Here is a 27,083-nt window from a genome sequence, read left to right on the forward strand (position 1 = left end):
ACAGGCAAACCAGTCAAGGAAGAAACCAGATCAGTGATTGCCCAGGGCTGGGGATGACAATGAGGATTGACTGCAAATAGTCACAAGTGAAATTTTGGGGATAGTAGAAATGTTCTAAAATTGGATTGTGATGATGTTTGCACAACTATAAACTTAATAAAAATCATTGAGTTATACAGGTAGAGTGTGTGAATTTTATGGTATGTAATTATACCTTCACAACACTGTAAAAAAATAAATAACCAGCAAGGTGGTGAGGCATAGATGAAACCAGATTGGCAATATGTGGATAGTTTTCTAAGTTGGGTGACAGGTAGAGAGGATTCATTATACTATTACTTTTGTTTAGGTTTGAAATTTCTCATAATACAAAGTTTAAAAATTAATGAATTGCAGCTTTATGCTTCCCCTGAACACGTTTCCATAAGCTCCCGGAGTGCATGATGTTTGGGTTACATACTTTCCTTTCTCCCCGTTAGGTGGTGAGTTTCCTCCAGGTAGAGATGGTTTCCTATTATTTATTGTTCTTTTGTATTTCCAGGGTCTGACTCACAGACTGGCAAATAAATTCAGTTGAAGAAAATTTTTAAATAAAATGGGGAGAGAGAAAAAGAAATAACTGGTAACACGGGAAAAAACATTTTGCAAAAGCTAACTGAAGTTTCTCAAAAGGAGATATTTTAAGTGCTCAGAACCACAAGATGACACATTACTTCAAAATGCGTTGGTGTGCTGGGTGTTCTGCGACCTTCTGCTTTAGGGAGCTGGACCCTTAGTAGCAACCTCAGTGATGGGTCCTCGGGTCTAAAATTGGGATAAAATACTTAGAGCACTCTACATGGAAATAACGTGAACTAAACTGGATCCTTTTTGAGCCGGGATTTTATATTGTGTCAGGATCTTCATTACCAATCTCCTCTCCCATTGCGTTAGTGTAGAAAATATGTTCTTTGACTCTGTTCTGATAAATTTCCTGTTTTTAAAAATGCGATTTTCTTGCCCATGGACAGTCCTCTGAGGCACACATTGAGCAGGAAAACTTTGAAGAATCTTCCAGATTTTCCAACAGAGATGAGAACTCACCAGAATAACCAGGCCTCCCTAGCGAGAGAAGGTAAGAGGGAAGGGGGGTGATGTGGATTACATCCTCTCCAGGGGCCGGGCAGGTGCTAGGTCTTGAGAAGTTATTGCACGTCATACGCCCGACAGTCTTGTGAAGGAGGCGAGGACACCGGGCCCCAGGGGCCGCGCTCCGCCGCCCAGAGCAGCGGGACCGGGCCCCAGGGGCCCCAGAGCACAGCAGGTCCGGCTCTCGGGCGCCACCTAGCGTTGGCTGCGCCCGGACCGGCTCCTCCCGGCGCGCTCAGCCCCGCGGTCCGCGGTCCCCAGCACCGGGGTCCCAGGTCCCCGGAGAAAGGAAGGCAGGAGGAGCGCCTGGAGCTCGGAGCCAGCCCTGGCTCTCGCGCCCCCTTCACGCGGCGTCCTGCAGGGCTGAGGCGCGCTCCCTTTGGGGTTTCTGGGGTCGCGGGGCCTGGAGCGGGAAGGGCTCTGGACTGGGAGCCGGGAAGGGTCCACTCCCCCCTCAGTCCTCCAGGCCTCTGTTTCTTCATGTGGAACAGCCCATCCAGGGAGCTTCTCGCTTTGCAAGTCCAAGCGCGCAGAGTAGCCCCACCCCCCACCGCGCCCCGCATCCCTCCGGACGCTCCCGCAGCCCCTTAACCCTGATGGGTCACTGGAATCACGGGGACACTTCTTAAAAGACAAGTATCTGGGCCCCATCGCAGACCGACCGAACTGGGGAAAGGGGCCTAGGCATCACCATTTTCCACTTTTGCCAGATGATTCTAATGTACCAGTAAGGGCTAAGGACAGCCTTACACTTCCAGTGAGGCCCAGCTCCCGTTTGCGCCACACACCCCTCCATTGCTTCTTGTGCCCACCCCCATTTACCACTGCCCTCCAAAATGGCAAGTCTTTGAACTAACTTACCCTGGAAAGCCTATGTTTGGTGTCCACCTCTGGTAGTGTCCCCTCTTGTCACCCTGGACACTGCCCGGGCAGGTGAGGACTGAAAAGCAGTAACCGCCTTTGCACGGTCCGAACCTGGGGCAGAATCGCACCCAGATGGTGAAGCGCAGAGAGCAGCAGAGGGTACTGGCAGGGCCATGGGCAGGGAGAGGCCGGGCCAGGCCGGCGCGCCAGGGCGTGGGCACTGCTGCAGAGAACGTCCCAGGGAGGCAGAGAGGGGGAGGGAGGTGAGATCACAGGTGTGCAAGGCTCCCAGCCCCCACTGCATGTGGCAGTGGCCCAACACTTACAAAATATGAGTTCAAAGACACAATTAGGAAGAATTTCCAGCTGTGCACAGCACGGCTTTGACCAAGCGCTGGCCTCTTGAGCCTGTGGCCTTGTGTGGCTGCCCAGGCCACATGCCCTGCCTGGGACCCAGGCTACACGTGGATTCCTGGGGTTCTGTCCCCGTCCCAGGAATCAGAATCTCCAGGAAAGATATTCCAGAATCTCTGTCCAGAGAGTTCCCTGGGCAGTTTTCATCAGGGAGGTAGGAACCACTGCTCTAGGCTTCCACACCTGGCCATCATTTGATTCCCGGGCCCTCTCCTACAGATTCAAATAAAAAATTCCTGAATTCTGCTCTCCTCCACCTGCCATGTGGAATTGGACTAGATTTTGGAACCACTCTGCTTAGGTTAAAATCCTACCTCCGCCATACCAGCTGTGTGATCATAAACAAGCTTTTGAACCTCTCTGTGTCTCACTTTTCTCATCTGTCAGATGGGGTTGTCGTGAGGATTCAATGAGTTAACATTTACGCAAAGTGCTTAGGATAGTGTCTGTCCGCTGCCAAGGAAGGACAAAATCATCCTTAGCCTTTATTATCATCAGTGCTTCTCAGCTCTGGGCTGCTTGTGAGAGAAATCTTTGTTTGCTTTCTTTGTTTTTAGTGAATTTGTTTTTAAATTCCGTGCCTGGATCGCTCTCCAGATCCATTCAACGGGAAGGCACAGGCATTCTGATTCAGGAGAGCTGGGGCCCACCGATACCGTCCCGGAATTTGCTGTGTTCATTCAGCTGTGTGTCGTGGGGCTGCTGTTTCTCCACGTGCTTTTCCCAACAACCCTATGAGAGAGACCATACCCCCTTTTAGGCGTGGGGGTAGTGCGGTCAAGTTCAGAGGCTTTAAGTGCCTCATCCAAGGCCCTGCAGCTAGAAAACGGCAAAAAAGATACCTGATCTGATCTTTCTATCGGCCCTTCTGAGTTGCTTCTCTACTGGTCAAGGATGAAGGCCTGTTCTTAGACAGTCCTGTGCAAGGGGAGTCAGGTGTGGATGCATGCTGTTGTGGGCTGAATGGCTCTCCCCCGCCTCGCCACACACATACATTCCATATGTTTGATGCCCTAACCCCCAGGACCTCAGAATGTGACCGTATTCAGAGAGAGGGTCTTTAAGGAGCTGATTAAAGTGAGGCCGTTTGGGTGGGCCCCAATCCCCTCTGACTGGGGTTCTCATATGAAGAGGGAGAGACACAGGGATGCACACGCAGAGGAAAGACCATGTGAGGATGCAGCAAGAAGGCGCCATCTGTAAGCCAAGGGAAGAGGCCTGGGGAAGAACCAAACCTACCGCACCTTGATCTTGGACTTCCGTCTTCCAGATCTGTGAGAAGATAAATTTCTGTTGTTTAAGGAAACCAGTCTGCAGTAATTTTTTATGGCAGCCCTAGCACGCAAATAAATTCCCCACCCCACCCCAACCCCTGGAGTTCAGGGGTGAAATGAAGGAGCCAGGAGCCCAGCGTGCACATCTCTTCTTCCTATCTAGTCTGCTGACCTTTGTGCAAACTGCTCAGCAGAGCGCCTGGCATGTGTTAAGCACAGAGCTGTTCTTTATACACACACAACACCTGGGTACAACAGGTGTATTCCCCTCTCGCAGCTGAGTGGTATCCCCATTCTCCAGATGAGGAAACTGAGACTGAGAAAGGCTAAGTAACTTGTCCAAAGTCACACAGCTTTTTAATTGTGGAGCCAGGACAAAAGACTCCAACTCATGTAGTTTGTTTTGGGATCCCATGCTTTAATTTGTTTAATCAAGTTTACCGAGGCATAATTTATATATATTAAAATACATAGATTTCAGGTCTATAGTCCAATGAGTTTTGGCAAATGTATACACCCACATAACCACCATCACAGTCAAGATATAGAACATTTTCACCCCTCCAGAAAGATCTGTCAACTTAAAAAGCAAATTTGCCTATTTTATCCTCAAAATTGAGTTTATTCAGGAATAGCCAAAAGAATTGCAGTGCAAGATGTGCATGCTGTGGTGAACCACAGGCAAATCTAGAGAAGAAAGGAGGGAGCTGCCTTTATAGAGAAAGGGGGGAGTCCAGAGGGGATGTTCTAAAGGAAAGTCCATTGGGGGAAAGTAACAGTTCAGGGCGGCAACGGCTTCTCATCGGCTGGGCTGTTGCTGGATGGGGAGAGAAATCTTCCCTCAGTAGTTAAATAGTTTTATTTCCTGTCTAAGATGCAAGCGCCCACCCTCTCTTCTTTTTTGGAGTAATTGACATGTATGATTGGGCGTCAGAGCTACAGGCCTTCCCGACTCCAATTTTGTTAAGGTTTTTCTTACTAATTTCCACGCTTCCCTCCTTCTCCCGTACAGTCAATTCCCCAACCTCCACCCCCGCTTCAGGCAACTACTGATCTGATTTCTATTGCCTGTTCTAGAATTTGCATAACTGGAATCACTCAGTGTGTACCCTTTTGGGGTCTGGCTTCTTTTGCTCAGCATGCTGTCTCTGCACCCCAACCATGTTTTTTGTGTATCAGCTGTTCTTTCCTTTTATTGCTGAGTAGAATTCTGTTCTATGGATATATGACAGTTTGTTTATCCATTCGTCAGTGGGTGGAGATTTGGGCTGCTTCCACTTTTTAGCTATTTTAAACAATGCTGCCTTTTTTTTTTTTTTTTTTAAGATTTTATTTTTTTTCCTTTTTCTCCCCAAAGCCCCCCGGTACATAGTTGTATATTCTTCGTTGTGGGTCCTTCTAGTTGTGGCATGTGGGACGCCGCCCCAGCGTGGCCCGATGAGCAGTGCCATGTCCGCGCCCAGGATTCGAACCAACGAAACACTGGGCCGCCTGCAGCAGAGCACGCGAACCCAACCACTCGGCCACGGGGCCAGCCCCAATGCTGCCATTTTTGTTCAAATCTTTTTGTGGGATAAGTTTTCACTTGTCTTGAGTAAATATCTAGTGGTGGGATTGCTGGTCGTGGACAGGTGTATGTCTAATATCGTAAGAAACATCAAACAGTTTTCCAAAGTGGTTGTACCATTTTACACTCCTACTAGCACTGCTGGAGATTTCCATTTGCTCCACAACTTTGTCAACACTTGGAAGTGTAATTTTGTAAAAGATTTTAGTCATTCTAGTGGGTGTGTGGAGTACTCGCAGTGTTAATTTGATTTCCCTACCCCTAGTGACTAATGATCTTAAGCATCTTTTCATATGCATATTGTCCAATCATATTTCTTCTTTCGTGAAGTGTCTGTTCAAGTCTTTTGCCCGTTTTTAGAACATTTTTTTAAAACTGAGATATACTTCACGTAACAAAATTCGCCATTTTAAAGTGTACGCTTCGGTGGTTTGCAGTAGATTCACTGCATTGTGCACCATCACCACTAATTCCTGAATATTTCCACTAATTCTAGAATGTTTCTATCACTCCAGAAAGAAACCCTATGCCTATTAACTTTTGCTAATTTTCTAATTGGATTATCTTCCATTATTGGGAATATAAGAGGTTTTTATATATTCTGGATACTATTCCTCTGTCATATGTATGTATTGGGAATATTTTCTCCCAGTTTATGGCTTGCCTTTTAATTTTCCTTTTACTTTTCAAAATTTTTTCTGCTTTATTGAGGTATAATTGACATAAAATGTGAGATATTTAAAGTGTACGTTGTGGTAATTTGATATACATACACATTGTGAAAGCATTCCCCTCATCTAGTTAATTAATCATTTTCATTTTCTTAAGGGTGTCTTTTGAAGAGCAAAAGATTAAAATTTAGATTAAGTCCATTTTATCTTTTTTTTTTTCTTTTATGGTAAGTGCTTTTTGTGTCCTGCGAAATCTTTGTTAACCATAAGGTCATGAAGATTTTCTCCTAGAAGTTTCATAGCTTTAGCTTTTTTGTTTAGGTCTATGATCCATTTTGAATTAACTTTTGTGTAAAGTCCATTCTTTCCATATCGATATCCAGTTGATCCAGTACCATTTCTTGAAAAGACTATTTCCCCATTGAATTGCCTTGGACCTTCATCAAAAATCTGTTTACTAATGTTGCGCCAATGTCAGTTTCCTGGTTTTGATATGTTTTATAAGATGTAATTATTGGGGGAAACTGGGTAAAGGGTGCATGGGACCTCTCTGCATTAGCTTTGCAGCTTTTCTGAAGATGCCCATTATCGTTTTGAGAAAGTTCCCTTCTAAGTTTGCTGAGAGTTCTCATGAACAGATGTTGAATTTTTTCAAATGCTTTTTCTGCATCTATTGAGATGATTGTATGATTTTTCTCTTTTATTCTATTGTGGTCGATTATACTGATTGATTTTTAAATGTTGAACTAACCTTATATTTCTGGGATAAACCCAACCTGGTCATGATCCTTTTAATATACTGCTAAATTTTATTTGCTATCATTCTGTTGAGGATTTTTGTGTCTGTGATCATGAAGGATATTTGTCTGCAGTTTTCTTTTTGATAATGTCTTTATCACAGAGCCCTACTCCCACTTAAATAAAATGTGAGGGTTGGGGAAGTCCCCCAACAGATATTATTTCCAAGCCCAGGTGCGCCCTGTGTAATAACCAGCCAGTGTGCATGAGATGAGATAAGAACAGCTGGCTAGGATTCCACCTGGGACCAAGGGCTGAGCTTCTCCTTTACGGGTTCAAGAACTCAATGTTATCAGATCACCCAAAGGTGATAATTTCCTAGGGAATAGCATCACACTGTACAAGCCTGTAGAGGCTAAACAATTAGATCAGAGTAAGATTTTATTAATTTATAATGAAAGTATGGCTTTCCTAAAATCTAAATATTCATGCCTTTTATTCAAGGAACTCACTCCTGTCTTGGTCTCTAAATACTCAAGTAACCAAATTAGTCATGCAAAGGCCTCTTAGCACACAGAGAGGCACAGCATAGCAGCTGGGTATTGCTGTGTTTGTTTTGTCCCTGTTCCTGCCTGGTGATCCTGTGCCAGTCACAGTGTCCCTCTGCCATTGTTAGTGCCAAATAAGCAACTGCAAATTCTTAGCCTTTGGCAGTCTTTTTCCTAGACTTAGTCCAGACCACAACCTTCCCTCGTGGTCTTTGTCGTGTTACGGTTTATTAAACAACTGCTTACTTTACATTTGCTTTCATCGTGCCTCTCTGATAGAGACTGAAGACACCCCAATTCTACACGTGGAGAACAAATATTCTGTATCTTTCAAAAATCATGAAATACGACACACACGGAAAAGTGCACAAAACAAAAAGGAACAACCCAGTGGTTAACCGTAAAGCAAATACTTGGATAACCACCACTCAAGTCAAGAAGTTGACCACCACCAGCACCCCAGAACCCGCTCTATGCCCTTTCCCATCACAAATCTTCTCCACTCCCATCCTGATTTCTATTTAATCACTTCCTTGCATTTACTTATAATTTCTCACCAAAACATGCATTCCTAAATCCTGTGGACTGTGTGTGTGTGTGTGTGTGTATCTGGTTTCTTGAGATTCATTCATGTTGTTGCATGTTGTTAATTAATTTTCATTTTATCCTCTGGATATGCCACTATTTATTGTTGCTAGACTTTTGAATCATTTCCAGTTTTTGGAATCAGTTTGTCAAGTTCTATTTTTAAAAGACCTGTTGATGGGGCCGGCCCCCTGGTGGAGTGGTTAAGTTTGCGTGCTCTACTTCAGCGGCCTAGGATTTCATGGGTTCAGATCCTGGGCACAGACATGGCACGGCTCATCAGGCCATGCTGAAGTGGCGTCCCACATAGGACAACCAGAAGGACCTACAACTAGAATATACAACTATGTACTGGGGTGCTTTGGGGAGAAGAAGAAGAAGAAAGAAAAAAAAAAAGAAGACTGGCAACAGATGTTAGCTCAGGTGCCAATCTTTCAAAAAATAAAAATTAAAACAAATTAAAAACCTGTTGAGGGAGCCGGCCTGGTGTCATAGTGGTTAAGTTTGCATGCTCCACTTCGGCGGCCTGGGGTTCGCCAGTTCGGATCCTAGGTGCGGACCTACACACCACTCATCAGGCCATGCTGTGATGGCATCCCACACAGAAGAACTAGAAGGACTTACAACTAGGATACACAACTATGTAATGGGGCTTTGGGGAGGAAAAAAAAGAGGAAGATTGGCAACAGATGTTAGCTCAGGGCCAATCTTCCTCAAAAAAAAAACCCCAAACCCAAAAAACCTGTTGAGATTTTGAGTAAGACTGCATTGGATCTTTAGATCCGTCTAAGAATTGATGCACGTACATTATTGAGTCTTCTTATCCATGAATGTATTGTATCTCTCCACTTATTTAGGTCTTTTAAAATTTCTTGCAGTTTTCTATCTAGAGGTCTTTGCGTATCTTTCTCTAGTTTTACTCTTTAGGCATTAATATTTTTTAAAGCTGTAGTAGATGGTATCTTTTAAATTTATTTTTCTGTTTACTACTGGAATACTCAATTTTTATATATTGACTACAATCAGTAACCTTGCTAAAATTGTTTATTAGTTCTAATATTTGTCAGTAAAGTCTTGGATTTCTTCATAGAGAATCATTACCTGAAAATAATGACCATCTCAGGTTTTTTCCCTTTTCAAAGCTTATTTTTTTATATCTTTTTCTTTCCTACTACACTGGCTAAAGCCTCCGGTGAAATGCTGAGTAGAGACGATGGTAGTGAGCTTCCTTGTCTCCTACGCAATCTCAAGCAGAAAGCTTCCAATTTTTTACCGAGAATGATATTTGCTGTAGGTTTTTTTTGATGTCCTTTATCAGATTCGAGATGCTTCATTCTTTCTTATGGGTTTTTATTGTATATGGATGTCCAGTTTTATCAAACACTTTTCCTATAAGTCTTGAGATGATCATGAATTTTCTCTTTGGATCTATTGATGTGGTGAATTCTATTAATTGATTTCCTAATGTTAAATCAACATGCACCTATAGGATTTTTGCAGCTAGATTCATGAGCGAAGTTGGCCTGTGTCTTCTCTTTCTAGTACTATCCTTGTTGGATGTTGGTGTGAACGTTACGCTAGCCTCCCAGAGTTAGTTGGTGAATCTTTTTCTACTCTCTGGAAGAGATCTATGTCAGTATTTTTTCTTTCTTCAACGTTTGCTAGGATTCTCCAGAGAAGCCATTTGGGCCTTGAATTTTCATCATTGGATATTTTTTTAATTACAGATTTAATTCTTTAATAGTTATAGGGCTAAGATTTTCCTTTTCTTTGTGTCAGTTAGGTTGCATTTTTCTATGAATCTGTCCATTTCACCTAAATTTTCAAGTTTATTGGAACAAAGTTGCTCATAATATCTTCTTATTTTTGTGGTGAAGTCCCTTCTTCATTTCTTATACTTGCTATTTGTGCCATCTCTTTTCTTTTAAATCCTTCTCACTGAGGGTTTATCAATTTTGTTAGTCTTTTCAATTTTGGCTTTGTTGATTCTCTCTGTTGTGTGTTTTCTTTTACATTTATTTATACTTTTAACTTATTTCCTTCTATCTACTTTTGTTGGGTTTATTTTATTCTCTTTTCCTAACCTTGAAAGGAATGCTTAGCTCATAATATTTCAGCCTTTCTTCTTCCCTAAAATATGCACTTAAGGCTATAAATTTCCGTCTAGTCACTGCTGTAGCTTTATTCCACAAATTTTGTGATATTGTTTTCTTTTTCATTATATATAATTTAATTCAAAATAATTTCTAATTTCCATTTTTATTTCTTCTGGGAACATGCATTATTTAGAAGTATATTTTAGAAGCATATTACTCAAAAGTATAGTTTTCAAAGATACGAGGATTTTCCAGTTATTTTTGTTATTGATTCGTAGCCAATTTACAGTGTGGTTAGAGAACATTATCTGTTTTACTTCAATCCTTTGAAATTTGTTGGAACTTGCATTTTGGTCCAGCATAGAGTCAAATTTTAATCACATTAAAAGTAAGAGAGTCACCTGCCCCAGTGGATAGAAACAAAACCTGACACATGCTAAATGTGGGAGACACATCCAAAACATAGGGATTATTATTGATCTTACCATCCTCCCGTGTGTGGGCTTTCTGCTCGTCTCACCTGTTCTTTGTTCCTTTATCTCTTTTCTGCCTTCGTTTAGTTTGGCTGAGCTTTTAAAGTTTCATTTTGTTCATCTGTTAGCTTGATAGTTATTCAGGCTCTTTCCAGACTTAGTAGTTATTCTAGAAATTACAATATACAACCTGACATATCACCCTCTAATAGGAATTATTACCTTTATTCCTCTCCTAGAAAAATCAAGGAATTTAGAATGTTTACATTTCTCCCATATTAGGTGCTTTCACTGTTTTGAATTTTCATTCTCTCTATATCATAAGGCCAACAAGCCATTATTTTATAAAGTCAATGTTCATTTAAATTTACCCTCACAGTTGACATTTTGTCCCTTTTCATTCCTTCGTCATCTCTGACCTCCCCTCAGGGACAATTTTTTTCTTCTGCCTGAAGAACATTCCAGAATTTCCTTTACTGCAGGATTTTTTCACTGGGTAGAAGTCTAGGTTGGCAAGTTTACTGCTGCTGTGTTGTTTAGTTTTCCTTCCAATACATCAAAGATATAATTCCACTACTTTTGGCTTCTATTCTTGCTGGTGAGAAGTCAACAAAACTTTCACTTTTGAAAGACATCTTTTGTTTTTCTTTGGCTACTTTTTTTTTTTAGGTGAGGAAGATTGGCCCTGAGCTAACATCTGTTGCCACTCTTCCTCTTTTTCCTTGAGCAAGATTGGCACAGAGCTAACATCTGTGGCCACTCTTCCTCTTTTTCCTTGAGCAGGATTGGCACTGAGCTAACGTCTGTGCCAATCTTCCTCCACTTTTTGTATGTGAGATGCTGCCACAGCATGGCTTGATGAGCAGTGTGTAGGTCCACACCGGGGATCTGAACCTGCAAACCCACGGCCAGTGAAGCAGAGTGCGCAAAGTTAACCACTATGCCACTGGGATGGCCCCATCTTTGGCTACTTTTAAAATCCTTTGTTTTGGGGTTTCTGTGCTAAGTATAGATTTCTTTTTATTTATCCTGCTTCAGATTTATCTGGTTCATTGAATTTATAGATTTACATGTTTCATCAATTTTGGAAAATTCTCAGCTTATTTATTCAAATATTGCTTCTGCCTCATTCTTTCTCTCTTCTCTTCCTAAAACTCCAATTAAACGTATTTTAGATATTCTTTCCATACAATTTGTATCTTAGTGATTCTACTATATTTTCTGTCCTTTTGTCTCTTCATACTTCACTCTAGATTGTTTTACTCTGAGTGTTAACTCAAGGTGAACCATAAAAACTAAACTCAATATGTACTGAGAGATGTTACTGATCATACACACATGTGTGCACACACACACACACACACACATACACCTTCACCTAAGCAAAGAGCAAGTCAATGGAGGAGAGGTAGATGGGGAACAGGCAGGCACACGTGACCTTGTCAGGGTCACTCAGTCTTCTCCTTCAGTTGCTGCTGACTCTCACCTGGGGCAGCAGTGGCCTTTGCTAGCAATGCTTGCTTCCCCCAGCCATGAGTTGGATGGAGTCACCTTATGGTCTGTGTGTCATGGCCTGCAAAAAATGCAGTTCAATATTCTCCAGAGAAATCATTACTCAGTGCCCAACAGCATTAGAGTAGACTGGGATTTTGTGCTAAAATTTCTGCTGGGAGGTTAGAGGTTATATTAAGCAAAAATATTAGCATAGATTTTTTTTTTTTTGCCTCCTTAGGCTTTCTCTCAAATGCAAACCACTTTTTTTACATTAATTGCTCTTCATGTATAAACATATTTTCTTTTTAAAAAAGTTTTCTCAAGAGCATCATGTTCAAAAACAAGTTTCACATAAACATGTTTATGACATTTTTTAAGAACAAGGTGTTTACAATATAATAAAGTGAGATGAAAACACACTGTCAAAGAAGTTCACTTTTGGGGGAAAATGAGACACCCTGCACAAATTCTTATCCTAATCATACACAGCACACCAAACTTTCATTTTACTAATTCTCTCTTTAGCTGTGTCTAATTTCCTGTTGGGAATTAAATTTTAAATTTTGATCATGATATACTCTTTTGTTGATTCCTTTTCAAAACTTTTCATAGCTTTTCAAAATACAATTTCCATTTTCTGCCAAAATTTTCAAGCTCAGTTTTTATCTTCTTGAATATAGGAAGCAGAGGTATTTCTATAGTCTGTGTCTGATTCTAATATCTGGGAGTCCCGTGGAGCTATTTCTGTGGTCTGTTGTTCCTATTGGCTCTTGATCTTACTATCAAGTTGCCTCATGAGCCTGACTATCTCTGTGCTGGATACTGTATTTGAAAAATTACTTGTACGATAATCTGGGGCCTGAGATGATGCTATCTTACTCCAGAGAGGATTTCCTTTTCTTTTGCCAGGTGCCTGGGGACATTAGCAATCTGGGACCTCCTTAGTCTTATATCAGGGCTGGATATTGTCTGGGCTACCTGATGACTTCCAGCTGGGCTACAGTCATGCTGTAGCTGTATTACTTCCAAGTCATCCTCCTCCTAAGGTGCTGCTCTTTGAAATCAGAGCCCAAACCAGGGAGCGATGTGGCAGGCCCTAGATTCTAGATTTTTTCCCCACACCCCCACAAAGTTGGAAAACATACAACTAAGCTTCTTGGCCATCTTTTCAGATCAGCAAACAGACCCTGGATGAGAGCAGCCAAGACTCTGGGCTCACCTCTCTGGATCTCTGCCCTGCTTGGATGTTGGCCCAGTAGTTCTCACAATCTTGCTCACTCTTTGCTGTTTTCTATATTTTGTCCAGCCTTTTTAGTTGTTTCCTTTGGGCAGGTTGATACCAATTACCCAGACCAGAGTTATTGGAAGTAGAACTACCCACCTCATTTTTTTTAAAGTAGGTATTTATTGTGTGCCTACTGCATGTAAGTTACTGTTTTAGAGACAGCAAGTATTCAAAGATAAATAAACAAGAGATCTCCATCCTAAAGGATCTTAAAGCTCCTGAGGAAGACACCCTCCATTCAGCCCACCCATGAGCCAGAGGCCTGCTGTGCAGCGACGGTGTAACGAGTACACAGGGAAGGCGGGGACCTCGAGGGCCCCAGGGAAGACGCAGTCCACCAGACAGAGCCTGTACAGCAAGCCAGTGCCCTCCTACAGGGCTGCGGGTTGCTGCACTCGTTCATGATGGGTTGATTCTTATTCTGAATCTTCAGGGTGCCGTTTTTTTCCTGATCCTCACATTCTGTCGGTGCCTCAAGGTGGAATGCGTCCCCCTTATCTTATGCACTTATTATAATAAGAGAGTCTTTTATTGTGAACCCTGTCTGTCTCAGGTCAGTCCTTTCACAGACCTCTGGTGGCTGGAGGGATTACAGGAGATCTTCCACACAGGCTGAGAAAAGACTTCCAGGCCCGCCAAAATCCTTTTCGTTTAAACAGCTTTACTGAGATATCGTTCACATACCACACCGCCCACGCATTCATGTGCGCAGTTCCGTGGCTTTCAGTATATTCGCAGAGTTGTGCATCATCCCCACAACCAACTTCAGGACATTTTCATCACCCCAAAAAGAAACACCGCACCCCTTCACCATCATTTCCCTAATCCTCCCCTTCCCCAGTCCTGACTCTAGGCAGCCACTCATCTACTTTCCATTTCTATGGATTTGCCTGTTCTGGACATTTCATATAAGGAATCACACAACATGTGGTCCTTTGTGGCCAGCTTCTTTCACTTGGCAGAATGTGTTCAAGGGTCCTCCACGTTGCAGCCTGTGTCAGTACTTCATTCCTTCTTATGGCTGAAAAACATTCCATTGTGTGGAAGGGCCACACCCTGCTTATCCGTTCACTAGCTGAGGGACATTTGAGTGGTCTCCACTCTGGGCTATTACAAATAGTGCTGCTGTGAACATTCGTGTGCAAGTCTTTGTGTAGACGCAGGTTTTCGTTTCTCTTGGGCATACACCTAGGAGTGGAATTGCTGGGTCATATGGTAACTCTATTTTTAACCTTTTCGGGAACTGCCAGACTGTCTTCCAAAGTGGCTGCACCATTTTTCATTCCCACCAGCAGCGTGTTAAGATTCCAGTTTCTCCACATCCTTGCCGACAGTTGCTGTCACCTATGTTTTCGATTATGGCCGCCCTAGTGGGTGTGAAGCGGGATCTCACTGTGGCTCTGATGTCCAGTTTCCTGAGGACATGTGATGCCACCGTCTCTTGCCCTGCCTGGAAGAGCAGTCCTGCCTTTGTGTTTACTTCTGTTTCTGCTTCAGTTTCCCCGCATCACGCTCCTCCACCCCAATGGGAGTGGACCCACTAAGCTTGTCTGCAGAAAGAAAGATGTTTCCAAACCCGTGTCACCAACTGGCAAACACTTAATTCCACCTTTCTTAGAATTTTCTCTCCATTTCAGTTTCCCATTAAGGGGCAGGTTTCACAGGTTCTTCTTTAACACTTGGAGTCATTCACATCATTTCTTCCCTCTTTTTCCCTATTAAATAAGAGCAGCTTACGCAATTTGTATACGGTTTTTAAAAATCTCCCTGCCAGAGAGAAATGGGACCATTCCAGATTAGCAGAGAAAATTTAAATCCTCCCCTGAAGCCTCCTCCTGCCAGTTGGCCTCCGTTGAGCAAGGCTCCTTGCTGCGCACAGCCTCTCCCGCGGCAGAACAGGTTCTCCTAGTTCTGCAGCTGCCTTTCTCCTGCCCTCTCCAAGTTCTGGGCAACGCTCCCTGGGTATGCATGCGGGGGGTCGGCCAGCAAGTTGATTTCCTGTGTGATGATCAGCAGCACGTGGACCTGGTGGCTGCCCAGGGCTGTGAGTGTGGCAGGGCACCATCACAAGCCGGTGAGGATGCCCCATGGCAGATAGTTCAGAAGAGGGGACGTCAGAGCGTGTGCGTTCTACCCCCAAAAGAATTGCTTTCAGCTCCCGGTAAGTCCAGCCTGGGAAACACCTGACCGAAACCTTTGCAGTTAGGCACCCGAAGAATTGAGTGAGGGAAGACCTCTGTCTCTCCGTCACCCTCTACCCTTCGTGTGGTGCTACAGAAAGGATGACATGTCACAACCTTTTGACTTAGCCCATGCCTTTTAATTAAATCTCTTTTCACTCTTTTTGTTTGTTTTACCACCTTTCCAGCCAGTTTGGAAACGTTAAATATTTCTAGATGGGAGAAAAAGTCCCGGCAGAATAGTCAAACAGAATGGAGAGAGAAATTGAATAGCGGGTTGTTGGTTTGGTCCATGGCGATGTCAACGATATTTCAAAGATCAGGATCTCGCCCACGTGCTGCAAGACAGGTGCTCAAAGGGGAACCACGGGAGGAGATGCCTGTGCTGAAAAAGACCCCTCAGAGCAGCAGTGCACGTCCTGGGCAACCTTCCACTGCGTTCAGCCCAGACTTCAAAGGGTTGCAACTTTGTCCTCATATTCTCTGGCAGGATCTTGTGTCCCTCACAACCAGCCCATGTGGGCTCTCTTTGCTACGCTGGGGGAGGACCCCTAAGATCCCAGCATCCTAGCAGAACCCACATTTTCCTGACCACATGAGTGGTGCGCCCTATCTGATTCATAGCCAAGGAGCGGGGGCTGGGATCCACAAGAGGGTGGGTGTTTTTAGTCCACTCATTCATTTGCTCGTCTATTCATCAAATATTTAATGAGATGTTGATGACAGAGTGGTAAGCAAAAATCGTTCTGGTCCCGAGCTCTAGACTGAGTTTAGTGGGAAACTCCATCCCTGTGGAAATACCAACGGAGATATGTGCCAGCAGTCAGGCCCTGGGAAGGATGAGTGGCAAGGAGCAAAGGACTGGGACCAGCCTCGGGGTCAGGAAGGCCCCCTGAGGATGGTTCCGGCTGAGCTGACCTCGGAAGGATGAGGACGGGTTTTCAGGGTCACGGAAGTCCTAGGAAGAACAAACACTGACGCCAAAGCCCCGGGGAGCACCGTATCTTCCAGGGATTGCTGGACAGAGAGAAGGTGCGGCCAGGTGGGAGACAGGGCAGACCTGCCAGGCTGACTTCAGCTGGCACAAACCAGCAGGGCTGGGCCAGGCGTTAGAATCAGAATGCTTCCATGGCCTTCCTGCCACCCTGTCCCTCCCCTGGGACCCCTGGACCTCCCTAAGTCCAGCAAGTAAAGGACATGCCTGGCCCAGAGGGAGTCTCCAGAACCCTGCCCCTCCGCTGCAGCAGAGTCCTTTCTGCTTGGTCCTGCCCAGGCTTGAGGCACTCAGGTCCCGTCTGTTCCCTCCGTAGCAGGTGCGGCTGGCCCCATGCGTCCTGACTCCCTGGACTGGCCCCACAGCTCCCCTGGCTGCAGCAGTGACCTTGGGCCTCTTAACTGAAGCTGCTGCTCCCACCCTGGTTCCACCCCCAGAAGTGGGGACACATAGGATGCCCTGTGCTTAGCCACACAAAATGCCGCCAGAAAGCCACAAGCCCAAGCAACTTTGCTCGGCCACTTTCCTGGGTACCTTTCGGGTCACAGCATTCTCTCCTGATTGTTCCCTCTATTCCTCAGCTCTTCCCCTCCTCCAGGCTAAGCCAGGGGACACCAAAGTGCCATGACTTCCCCAGACCATGCTGGGCCCTTCTCTCCTTCCACAGCTGGGGCATCCTTCCCCACCCACGTGCCGTCTGTGTGAAGGGAGGAGGGGGAGGCGGGGCTGGGGTCTCAGCCTGACACCGAGTCCCGGGTTCCCCAAGCTGGTCCATCCCTTGCTGCCAGCCAGCAGGACACCTGCTCCATCTGCGTCTCTGCACACATCTGCCCACGAGGAGACACAGCTAAGGATTCACCTGAACTCCCTTCACCCAGGGGTCCAGCCCCGACCACTATTTTCATTGTGTTTCCAATGATGCCTCTTTGGCCCTTAGAGCTTCGTATTCTTTCTTTCTTTCTTTCAGTAAGCATGTTCTGAGCAGCTGCTGAGTGCCTGGACTCCCCTGGGCGTCCCCTCTGGGTGTCGTGTGAGTAGGACAGGCAGTTCCTGCTCTCAGGGACTCTGCTGCAGAGGGAGATGGGTAGCAATCACACACATATTCAAGCTGAGAGCATTGCAGTGTTGTGCCCTCCACCTGACAGGGGGATTGGGAGACGGGGAACGGGGAGGGATCAGACTGGTCAGGAGGGCCTGGCGGGATCAGCCTCAGGGCTCAGGCAACAGAGAAGGCGAAGGTCAGCAACAGTGAGTGCAGTGAGCAGCGGGGGCTGTGGGAGGTGAGTGGAGACTCAGTGTGGAGATGGGTCCGTGTCTTGAGAACAAGGGCAGCACCTCAAGCAGAGGACTGATGCGGTCCTATTTGTAGATGACTCTGTTGGTGTTCGGGTGCCAGGAGGAGCAAGGAGACCAGTTAGCATCACTGTTCTCTGTGAGCCTGCACAGCTCCCCAGGTCCTGGAAACAGGAACAAGCTAAGTTGTCTCCCAGTTGGCCCTGGAGGCTGTGGCCACCTCCCCTGCTGGCCCCCGCACTAGAGGATGACATTGTAGCTGGTCTTCTCTCCAAGCCCAGTTCCACTCAGCCCCAGGCTGGGTGTCCCTGCTCCTTTCTCTCTTCCTTCTTCCAATCTCCTGGACCTCAGAATGTTCTGGCTTCTTCGTGTTGCCCCTTGCTCTGTCCCTGCCCTCCTGGTAGGTGGGGAGGAGGTGTGTATCATAGGGCAATGCAGCTCTCGGACCCCTGCTCCACAGAGGGACTGCTGGCCAGGCAGACCCTACATGAAAACCCACCCAAGGGGAAAAAATCAGCATAGGGGCTGGTCTGGTGGCGCAGAGGGTAAGTTCTCACGTTCCGCCTCAGTGGCCCGGAGCTTGCCGGTTTGGTCCTGGGTGTGGACCTACTCACTGCTTGTCAAGCCATGCTGTGGCAGGCATCCCACATATAAAGTAGAGGAAGATGGGCATGGATGTTAGCTCAGGGCCAGTCTGAGGAGGATTGACGGTAGATGTTAGCTCAGGGCTAATCTTCCTCAAAAAAAAAAAATACCAGCATATTCCAGTTCATGTACGTTCCCTGGAATCAAATCAGAGAAGGATTTCTCTCCCCTCAGACACTGGTGTTTCAGAATCTCTGACAAGAACCTTCCTGGATTAAGAAGATTATAATTCAGACATGACTCGCTGTTGGAAAGTCTGAAGGTGATTTATTCCCTTTGTGGAAGGATTTTCCAGAGAGTTCCTCATGAAAAAAGCTGCCTCCAAAGCTTTCAAAAGAGAATTTGATTGATATTCAAAAAGCCATGTGGCCCACAAACATTGTGGCTCGTGGGTACCCAGCACGGTGCTATCCCCTGGAGTCAGCACAGCAAAGCTCTGCTCCCCAGGAGTGGCCACACCAGCATGGGCTTCAGTGAACCAACAAGCTGACAGGTCATTTTAGCTGGTGATAAAAAGAATAAAATAAGATAATGTGGTGGAGAGGACCTGAGGTGGGGTGGGGTTCCAAGGAGCTGACGGTGAGTGGAGCTCAAAATAATGGGAAGGCCGCAGCCTTGTGAAGGTCTGGCAGGAGAATGTTCTGCGTGGAAGAAACAAAAGGGAGGAGGTTTGGCATGTCCGAGGGGCACAAGGAAGTGGGGAGCCTGGGGCATCATAAACAGTCATGCAGAGGGGGTGGAGTGGAGCTATCGTGAGTCCTGTAGCCGTGGTAACAGGTTGGATTTTTACTCTAAGTGTAAAACCCACCGGAGGGTTTTGAGCGAGAAGTGGTGAGCACTGGTTTACAGTCCATCCCAGCTGTACTGCTGTGCAGAAGGGGACCCTGGAGGAGAGGTCGGTACACAATATTGCTGCCGGATGTGGACTAAACCGATGCTAACCAATTTCTTTGATGCTTTGGATAAAAGAGAGAGTGGGCCCCCACAGTGTGACAGTGTCTCTGGTGGGCAAGGCCAGGAGGCGTGCTGGGGGGAAAGGGAAGGAGCCAGGAAACTGACTGGAGGGCCGGTCCCTGAATGGGCATAACCCACAGTGCAAAGCTTAGCACCCCATGGGGAGGGGACCACTGAGACCTCTGAGTCGAAAGAAGTTAATCAGACAGCATCTGCCAGACTCTTGCCCTTTGTGTATGTTGTCCCAGTGAATCCTGACAAACACCTGAGACAGGTGTATGTGTCAGTTATCTATTGCTGTGTGACAAATTACCCCCAAATTTACTGGGTTAAAACAACAAACATTTCTTATCTCACAGTTTCCATGGGTCAGGACTTCGGGAGCAGCTTGCCTAGGTGGTTCTCGTTCAGGCTGTCTCATGAATTTGTGGCCGAGAGGTTGGCTGGGGCTGGAAGATCCAGTTCGAAGATGGCGCCCTCACATGGCTCTTGGCTGGAGGCTCAGTTCTTCACCAGTGGGCCTCTCTTCATGACATGGCAGCTGGTTTCCCCTAGAGCGAGAGATCCAGGAGCAAGAGAGGGCACAGGCAGGAAGCCACAGTGCCCTTTATGACCCGGTCTCCGAGGGCACATGCCATCGCTGCTGCTTTATCCTATTAGCTGGAAGTGAGTCACTAAGTCTGGCCCACAGTTAAGGAGAGGGAAACCAGGCCCCACCTCTTGAAGGGAGGAGCATCCAAGAATTTGCAGACGTATTTTAAAACCACCCCAGTGGGCAGCAGCATTCCCATCCCAGGCCGAGAGTCTTTGATGAACTTGCCCCACGTCACACAGCAGGGCAGTGGCAGGAGCAAGATTAGAACCCAGGTCTCCGGAGCCTGAAAGCTGCCTCAGATGCCCTGCTGCTGAGAGAGGTGGTCGCCGCGTGGCCAGTAGGCGCACTACTGGGTCTACAGGCCTCACTGCGACCTTGGGAGGACGGCCATGTCTGAGCGCGCTCAAGAAGTCAGCTGCCACTGCATGGCCAGCCCTGGTGTGCTCCCCCTGGGCCCGGTGGCTGCTCTGACAGCCAGAGCAGTGCGTGTGCCCTGTTTTTTACGTCAATCAGCCCCATTATTTGTATTTGCGGCACACACACCCTCTCTCTCCCTAGCTATCTGGGTACCACACATGAGTCTCCGGGTACCAGGCCACTCCACAAAGCCCCCTGTCACAGAGTCAGCTCGCTGGGCCTGGCTCCTCCCTTCCTCAAGTGAGTTATTTTCCAGAAGTTCCCAGGCCTCTGCGGCTAGCTTCCCGTAGGGCCAACCCCTCAGCTCAAGCTTATGTTTCCAAAAATGAGCGAGTCCAGCCAGGGGCCCAGCCTGGGGCCAAGACTAGGATCTCCCTACTTGGGCGGGGGAGTTTGCAGCAGAGTCCCCGCCGGGCTTCAGACACAAACACGAGTCCAGATGCTACCTAGCAGCGTGCTGCCTGGGTCAGGGCTGGCTCAAGGCCTGGAAGGCCAACCCACTGCGTGGATCTCCAGCGCTCAGCAGAGTGGGGCTGCGAAGAGGGGACCAGAGGCGGCCTCTGTCTTCCTTTCCCTGCCCTCCGTCCAGCGCCAGGAGGTGCTGGTGGAGTCTCCCAGAGCCGAAGGCGATTGCGGTGGAGGCATGCGATAGAACTTGTCTGATCACTCCCAGCTATGCAATTAAAGGCAGATTCACGCTGTGGGGGAATCCGCGTCCATCCGTGAAGAGCTGCCTCTCTGCTCCACGGAATCAAGTGCCCTGACTTCAGGTCAGCTGAGCCTCTCCTTGATTGAGTTTGCAAGCTCTGCGATCCATTTGTACACCAGGAATAATAATAGCATCTGCTTCCCAGTCCTGTTGAGATTAGACAAGATAATGTGTGGAAGGCACGTGGCTGTCTTGGTACACAGTAAGCCCTCCGTGGGCATCAGCAGTCCAAATTGATCGTCACCATTCAGAAGAATGGCCCTATTTCGTACGCTTGGTGTCACGGTGCTGGCCACAGAAACGTTTTGATGGAGCCTGCTCTGGAATCGTTTCTACACTCCAAGGAGCATGTCACCATCTAAGCAGGTGAAGTCTGTTGTTCCCCATGGGAGATCGTGTATGTCATGGTTTACCTGTGGACTAGTTGGGGGTCAGGGGGAACAGAGGTACCCATCAAAGTTCATGGCTAGACACATGCCAGAACATGTGGAGGGAACAGAGAGAGTGGCAAGAGGAACCGAAGGACGTAAAGAGAAAGAAGAGGCCACTAGGTAGCAGGAGAGTGTGACTGAGGACGTGGAAGTTCTGGATGCTGGTCCTGGCTCCCCTTCCTACAGAGAAGTCAAACCTCCAGTGCGTCTCACTCCCCGAGGGGAAGGAAACAGGGCTCTGCTCTCACCTGATCCCTGCAGCAACCCAGCCCGCCAGCCTGCATTTGGGGTGCCGAGGCTTACCGTGTAACGTAACAGAGCGAGACGTCTGCATTCCCTGCTCATCTGCATTTGCCACCAAGCATTTACTATTTATCTCAGAGATGAAGCTGTCAGACAGTCCACACATCTGTGCGTGGATGTATGAACGCACAAAGCCACTTATGCTGCATTTTAAGAGCTTCTGTGTGTCATGAGTCATGTGCCCCAAACATGATTGTATCCCTTATTTAGAACCTGCAGTAGACAGGACTCGGTGCTTTCAGCTGGGGCTGGCCTTAGGCGAGTCACTAAACACCCATCCTCAAACATCAATCATCCAAGTGAGTAAAACCATAAACGTGCAGCGAGGTGATGATCAGCCGCCCCTCACGGATTCCCAGCCCCACTTGGGCACCCTGCAGCACCCTATGGCCACCCACCCCAAGACATGAAGACAGTCACATCCCTGCTCCCACGGAGTCCCCCTGTGCCATCCAGAGGCCAGTGGCCCACCAGGAGGGAAAGAGCCCACACAGAGCTCCCACTGTGTGCCAGGCACTGAGCTAATTTCTCTGCACCATCGTGACGACCACCATTCAGTGAGCTTCGCTCTGCTCCCCTGATACTCCCAATGTCCTATCGAGAGGAAATGGAGGCTCTGGGAACCCAACTTGCCCAAAGCTGCCCTGCTAGAGGGTGTCAAAGCCTGCAGATGAACCGCCCAGCCCTGCCCGAGTCCAAAGCTCAGCTTCTTGCTGCTGACCCCCGCTCGCCCCGGCTCCATCCCCTCATCCGGACCTCATGACAACCCTGGGAGGAGATGGCAAGAATGGCCTTAGCTGACAGGCAGGGAGATGCAGGTTCCGGGCTGGGACTCAGACTCATTCACGGGTCTTCCAGGGCGCCCCCGATACCATTGGACATCACAGAGGGGAGAGAGGGGCTGTGGGGAGATGAGGGAGAGCACCATGCCACTGACCTCACATCCTCAGCATTTGTAAGAACAAAGGTTTTCTGGGGAGCCACTCATTACTAGACGCCCGCGCCCCACGTGCCAGATCACATCTCACTCTCAACAGTCATCCCTTGTCCTCTCTGAAGGGGTTTGTCCCCCTCAGTTACCGCCTTTAGAGATCCCAGTATTTCACCTCCAGTGGCCTTCATCCCGGGACACATCGTTTGGCTTCCCTGCAGGGAATAGTGTCAAGAGGCCACTGGTGGTGCCTCCCATCTTGGCTCCGTGTTGCCTTCCGAGCATCCTGGGCTCCCCGAAGCAGAGCAGAACAGCCAGAATCCAAATACTGGCCCCAATGAGGCCCCATTCTAAGATAGCAAAATACGATGGACAAAAAAGACCACCGCAAGAGGTGTGCCGAACAGTTCCTTCAAATAGCGCATTCCCCACGTCATGAAAAATGGTAGGACTTACCAGTGAAGCCTGGTGCCACCTGGCACAGTCTCCCAGCTGGAAATCTCAGGGCCGCATTACTGGGAGGGGTCCCTGAGACTAGCTTGGGCCCCACGAAAGCATTCTGAGCTTTAACCGTGACAGCTTGTCTGGAAAACAGTTCTTCCTTACCCTCGACGGGAAGTTTCAAGAGAAGTCCAAACTGTCACGCCTCCTCTCTCTCATCGGACCACTATTGACCTCCCCAGCTCACCTGGGCTGAGTGGTAGCCACAGATGGGAAACGCTTTCCCAGAGGCTGCAGTTTCGGGGGCTGGCGTGGGGATGGGGTCTGTGCCTCCCTCACATGCTCTGTGCTGCTCTGAGCACCACCTTTACAGGGCAGGGCCAGTGGGGCTATTCATGCTGGCTTCCCTTCGGAGGGGCCCTGGAGGCCCAGAGACAAATGCAGCAGAGATGTCTGCCCTCCCAGGAGCTCACAGTGTGCTCTGACTGTTGCCATAGAAAGGGAAGCCTGGGCTGCTGCAGTGGGTTCAATTGTGGCCCCCAAAGGTATGTCCACCCGGAATCTCAGAATGTGACCTTATTTGGAATAGGGATCTCTGCAGGTGTAATTAAGGTAAAGATCTCAAGATGAGATCATCCTGGATTATCAGGGTGGGCCCTACATCTGATGACGAGTGTCCTTATAAGAAAGGAGGGGGAGATTTGAGACACACAGGGAGATGGCCATGTGAAGATGGAGGTAGGGCTTGGAGTGCTGCGGCCACAAGCAAGGGATGCCTGCAGCCACCAGGAGCTGGAAGAAATAAGGAGGGATCCTCCCCTAGAGCCTCTGGAGGGAGCGTGGCCCTCAACACTTTGATTTCAGACTTCTGGCCCCTAGACCTGTGAGAGAGTAAATTTCTGTTGCTTTAAGCCACTGGTTTGTAGTAATTTGTCACAGCAGCCCCAGGACACTAATGCAAGTGCTGTTGTGAGAGGCTGGGCTCCCTGGGAAGCCAGCTCTGAGATGGAGGTGAGCGAGGGGGACGCTGATGAGGGGTGCTCTTGTGGGGAAGGTAAGGAAGCAGGACTGGGCAGACGGAGAAGTGGGGCTGCAGTGTCAGGATGGCTCTTCAGAGTGGGGTCGGGGTGAGCAGCTGAGCCTTCTACCCCTGCATCCATCACTTGGCCGCAGACCCCAGGAAGAGGACATGACCTTGGATGAGACAAATCTCCTCTGTCAAGGGCAATTCCAAGAGCATCCCCAGCAGTTGGGGGCCTAGATCCTTCAGCCCTGAAGGGGGATGGGGGTGACATATCCCTGCAGCCCTGATCGCTTTTAGGCCAACAAGAGACAGAGGGCTCCCCCACTTCAAGGGACCGCCCTGATCCAACATGCGATCTTGAACCTAGCATCACCTTGTACCTGTCCCAGCCCAGAGGGACATGCCCTACTGTCAGCATGAGGCTCTGGGATCAGCTGGATCATGGGTGTCCCCTGCCAGGGGGGTTATAGTGACAGGGGCCTCAGCACAAATTCCTGCTCTCTATCCCCGATCCCTCCCCGCGGTCGACCGTGGAGGTGTTTGGTCAACTGACAGCAGTATGTCTAATTACATATACTTGCCACGGATGCCTGATGACATGTTACCCAGTGAGGATTATGCATGGCACCAAATGTGTGTCCAGAAACTCTTGTCGCAAATGTGCTTGCTCACAGCTCAACTCTCCTACACGTTCGGTCCCTATTGTGTGTTGTATGGTGATCTGCTCTCAACATCAGATGAGAGAAAGCACTGCCCCCTAGGCTTCTGCCAATGGCTCCATGGGACCTGCTCTTCAGTGGTGGCTGAAAGAGCTCAGCCTCATCCTGGCACCTTCCTCAACCCACTGCAGGCCTATAGATTTCCAGGTGACTCTTTTGGCCTGTGTTTAATACTGATGACATTCTTCAGTAGGTTTGAATCCTTAACTGACAATGGTTCCTTTGGTCATTGAGTTTTTCTCATGAATTTTTAAAAACGTAATTTTCTAAAATTATGCAAGTGATACATGAATTTGTGTTTAGTCTTGTTTTCCCTCTATTTTTGACCCAGGCGCAGAGGATTAAGTGACTCAGACTCCTCAGTTCATGGTTCCATCTCAGCACTGGTCTGTGCAAGGCCTCTCTTTAATTCCGTAAAGACAGAGCTGGCGTGCGGCCTGTGGGCAGATCGCAGTGCCTCCCACCTCTGAAGCTACGGTTTCTACTTTCTCCACAACAGAAACCCAGATGTGGGCAGTGGCCAAGATGGCGGCATTGGTCCAGCGGGCAGCCATGACACAGCTTCTGGGGCAGAGGCCAAGCATGGAGGCCTGTTGCTAGGAAACAGAAATTCCCAGGCCACCTTTCACATCCAGAGACCCTGACTTGCCCAAGTCTCTGACTTCAGTTACTCTAGCCTGTGGAAGCGGCAGGAGACAAGTATATAGAATGCTGAGCTGGGCCTTCAGGGTCTGTGTTGCCAGAAAACCCCCAAATCTGGCAAAGGAAAGTAAACAATTATTCATACTCTGTGATCTCTTTGATGCCAATAAGAAGTGGTCTGTTGAAAATGTGCAGGATCCAGAAGGGATATTCTCCCCATTACCCAACTCAGAGGTTTCCACAATGGACCACACAACCTGGGGTCTGAGAGAACAAAGCTGGTGGTAGATCCTTGCAGAGGGCAGAACAGGCTGGTGAGGGCAGACCAACAGACTAGGGCACTTGCTCCTCTGTCAGGGCAAGAATTTCTTGCCATTCTGGACGTCAGAATGTATATGCCATGGACTGATGACCACTTTTTTCCAATCTCTCCTCTCCAAGTCAGAGTTATTTTGGATGGTGTTAGAATACTCTATTCAAGTGCTGGGGTTGGTCAAATTCATCGTTCAGCCATAGGTGGCCAGACCATGAGGACCCATGTCCCAGACCTAGCAGAAAGGACAGCACATCTCCCAGAGCGGGATACTGTGACTCGATAAACCTTGAGTTGTCTTCGCTGGGGGAGAGAGTAAAGGCATTTTATGTGTATAGGCAAATGCATCTTCGTAGCTGTAGTGAGAAAAGAGGGTGCGTAAGGAGAGGGCGTGTGTGGCTATTGGGCATCCAAGAAGAGATAGATGATAGCAGTGTCATCCGACTTGGACCCCTTTACTCATCTCTGGTCACTGTTCTTTGATTTTCCTTTCCAGATTCACCCTCCCCCAGCCTCAGCTCAGACGAGGCTGAGTAAGTAAATCAGGATGAAGCCCATCCAGGTATTACATCCCCCAATAGGAGTGATGGATTCAGGAAGGGCACAGGGCCCATCAGAACTCAAGGAGTTTTTCTTTTTCTGTGGCTTCTAGGAAAGTGAGTTCAGCTGCCAGTGTTGGAGCCACTGCTTCTGTCTTGCCACCACATGAGACCTGAGACCAAAGCCAACACAAGGAGGGCCAGGCTGAAGGACAGAGAGAAGCCAAGTTTTGATTGTATCATTTGAAATCCTGAAGCCTGGGGTATCTAAAGCCAGACCTACTCATGGATCAGGCCTGGCTACATCATTTGTGGGGCCCATTGTTCCAAAAGCAGGGGCAAAGTGCCATTAAATGTACTCAAATATGAAACTTTTTTTCTCTCTTCCATGGTCTCTCTCTCTCTCGACTTCTCATGGTATGTTTTTATTTGCTATTGGATGTCATTCTAAGTCAAGAGAAATTAAATTAGAAAACTGTGAGTATGAATTTTGCTGTTCATCTTTACATTGTGAAATAACAGTTTTAAGTGCAAATATGAGAGCATTTAACTCATATGTGGGATTACCGAAATGACACAATTTGTATTCCATAGCATAGCACATGCATATACATTTTGTTCTTACCAGAGCAGTAGAAATACCGCACAAAACAACTGTTTTTACGTCACTTCTTGATAGGAACATCTTCTATCAACACTCTCGACCTGAAGCTCACTGATGCGTAAGGAAGGATGGAGAGGAAGAGGAACCACGGGTGGCGCTGTCTTTCCCTTTCCTTCTACCTCATCATTTTCGGTGTAATTGCTTGGCTGATG

The 27,083-nt window shown here is 47.5% G+C and overlaps 1 long non-coding RNA gene across 1 annotated transcript; it reads left to right on the top strand.

The window, feature by feature from the left end:
- The first annotated feature begins 15,169 nt into the window (after nucleotides 1-15,169).
- Nucleotides 15,170-26,452, top strand: LOC111767578 (uncharacterized). Its single transcript, XR_002799362.2, has 3 exons — nucleotides 15,170-15,298; nucleotides 26,225-26,290; nucleotides 26,381-26,452. It is a non-coding gene; the product is annotated as an uncharacterized lncRNA (long non-coding RNA).
- Nucleotides 26,453-27,083: the final 631 nt, after the last annotated feature.

This window comes from Equus caballus, chromosome 13, assembly GCF_041296265.1.
Source record: "Equus caballus isolate H_3958 breed thoroughbred chromosome 13, TB-T2T, whole genome shotgun sequence".
NCBI lineage: Eukaryota > Metazoa > Chordata > Mammalia > Perissodactyla > Equidae > Equus > Equus caballus.